This window comes from Capra hircus, chromosome 15 (genome assembly GCF_001704415.2).
Source record: "Capra hircus breed San Clemente chromosome 15, ASM170441v1, whole genome shotgun sequence".
Lineage (NCBI taxonomy): Eukaryota > Metazoa > Chordata > Mammalia > Artiodactyla > Bovidae > Capra > Capra hircus.
Genome location: NC_030822.1, coordinates 71,566,044 through 71,569,270, shown reverse-complemented (window position 1 = coordinate 71,569,270; position 3,227 = coordinate 71,566,044).

Sequence of the window (3,227 nt, the reverse complement as noted above, 5' to 3'; positions counted from 1 at the left end):
CACTCAAATAGGAAGCAGAAATAAAAAGCATTATAGAGAAGCAAAAGCTGAGAGAATTCACCACCACCAAACCGGTTCTTTATCAAATGCTAAAGGGTCTTCTCTAGACAGGAAACACAGAAAAGGTTTATAAAGTCAAACCCCAAACAAGAAAGTAAATGGCGACGGGATCATACTTACTAAAAATTACCTTAAATATAAATGGATCGAATGCCCCAACCAAAAGACAAAGACTGGTTGAATGAACACAAAAACAAGACCCCTATATATGCTGTGTACAAGAGACCCATCTCAAAACAAGTGACACATACAAACTGAAAGTGAAGGGCTGGATAAAAGATATTTAATGCAAATGGGGACCAAAAGAAAGCAGGAGTAGCAATACTCATATCACATAAAATAAACTTTGAAATAAAGGCTGTGAAAAGAGACAAAAAAGGACACCACATATTGATCAAAGGATCAATCCAAGAAGCAGATATAACAATATAAATATATATGTACCCAACATAGGAGCACCACAGTATGTAAGGCAAATGCTAACAAGTATGAAAGGGAAAATTAACAGTAACACAATAATAGTGGGATAGTCACTCACACCTATGGATAGATCAAATTAACAGAAAATTAGCAAGGAAACACAAACTTTAAATGGTAAAATTGACCAGTTAGACCTAATTGATATCTACAGGCTATTTCATCCCCCAATAATGAATTTCACCTTTCCCTCAAGTGCACAAGGAACATTCTCCAGAATAGATCACATCTAAATCTAGCCTTGGTAAAGTAAAAAAAAAAAAAATTAAAGTCATTTCAAGCATCTTTTCTGATCACAATGCAGTAAGATGTCAACTACACAAAAAAACAAAAACAAAAACAAAAAACCTGTTAAAAATACAAACATATGGAGGCTAAACAACACGCTTCTGAATAACCAACAAATCACAGAGGAACTTAAAAAAAAAAATCTAAATATACTTAGAAACGAATGAAAATGAAAACACAACAACCCAAAACCAATGGGATTCAGTAAAAACAGTGCTAAGGGGAAGGTTCATAGTAATACAAGCTTACCTCAAGAAACAAGAGAAAAATCAAATACATTACCTAAATCTACACCTAAAGCAACTAGAAAAAAAAAAAAAAAAAAGAAATGAAGAACCCCAGGGTTAGTAGAAGGAAAGAAATCATAAAAATTAGGGCAAAAATAAATGAAAAAGGAACAAAGGAGACTATAGCAAAAATCAACAAAATTAAAAGCTAGTTCTTTAAGAAGATAAATAAAATAGACAAACCATTAGCCAGACTCATCAAGAAGCAAAGGGAGAAGAATCAAGTCAATAAAATTAGAAATGAAAATGAAGAAATAACAACAGACAACACAGAAACACAAAGGATCATTGGAGACCACTTTCAGCAACTATATGCAAAAAAAAAAAACAAAAAACAAAAAACAAAACAAAACAAAAAAAACCAAAACAAACAAAAAAAATAACTTGGAAAAATGGACAAATTCTCAGAAAAGTATAACCTTCCAAAACTGAACCAAGAAGAAATAGAAAATCTTAACAGACCCATCACAAGCACGGATATTGAAACTGTAATAAAAAATCTTCCAACAAAAAAAACCCAGGACCAGATGACTTCACAGCTGAATTCTACCAAAAATTTAGAGCAGAGCTAAGGCCTATCCTACTCAAACTCTTCCAGAAAATTGCAGAGGAAGGGAAACTGCCAAACTCATTTTATGAGGCCACCATCACCCTCAAACCCAGACAAAGATGCCATGAAAAAAGAAAACTACAGGCCAATAACACTGATGAATATAGATGCAAAAATCCTTAACAAAATTATAGCAAACAGAATCCAACAATATATTCAAAATATCATACATCATGACCAAGTGGGCTTTATCCCAGGGATGCAAGGATTCTTCAACATTCACAAATCAATCAATGTGATAAACCATATTAACAAATTGAAAGATAAAAACCGTATGATTATCTCAGTAGATACAGCAAAAACCTTTGAAAAAATTCAACATCCATTTATGATAAAAACCCTCCAGAAAGCAGGCATAGAAGGAACATACCTCAACCTAATAAAAGCCATATATGATAAACGAACAGCAAACGTTATCCTCAAAGGTGAAGAATTGAACGCATTTCCCCTAAAGTCAGAAACAAGACAAGGGTGCCCACTCTCAGCACTACTATTCAACATAATTTTAGACGTTTTAGCCACAGCAATCAAAAAGCAAAAGAAAGAAAAGTAATCCAGATTGAAAAAGAAGAAGTAAAGCTCTCACTGTTTGCAGATGACATGATCCTCTACATAGAAAACCATAAAGACAACATCAGAAAATTACTAGAGCTAATCAATGATAATAGCAAAGTTGCAGGATATAAAGTTTACACACAGAAACCCCCTGCATTCCTATACGCTAAGAATGAGAAAACAGAAAGAGAAATTAAGGAAACAATTCTATTCACCATTGCGACAAAAAGAATAAAATACTTAGGAATAAATCTACCTAAAGAAACAAAAGACCTATATATAGAAAATTCTAAAACACTGATGAAAGAAATCAAAGATGACACAAATAGACAGAGAAATATACCATGTTCATTGGAAGAATGAACTTGTTAATTGGAAGAATCAGTATAGTGAAAATGAGTATACTACCCAAAGCAATCTATAGATTCAATACAATCCCTGTCAAGCTACCAATGGTATTTTTCAGACAACTAGAGCAAATAATTTCCCAATTTGTATGGAAATACCAAAAACCTCAAATATCCAAAGCAATCTTGAGAAAGAAGAATGGAATTGGTAGAATCAAACTCCCTGACTTCAGAATATACTACAAAGCTACAGTTATCAAGACAGTATGGTACTGTCACAAAGACAAAAATATAGATCAATGGGACAAATAGAAAGCCCAGAGGTAATCCACACACCTATGGATACCTTATCTTTGACAAAGGAGGCAAGACTGTACAATAGAGAAAAGACAATCTCTTTAACAAGTGGTCCTGGGAAAACTGGTCAACCACTTGTAAAAGAATGAAAGTAGAACAGTTTCTAACACCATACACATACACACACAAAAAAAAACTCAAAATGGATTAAATATGTAAATGTAAGTCCAAAAGACTGTTCTATACATCTGTGTCTCTTTTGCTGTCTCACATACAGGCTTATCGTTACCATCTTTCTAAATTCCA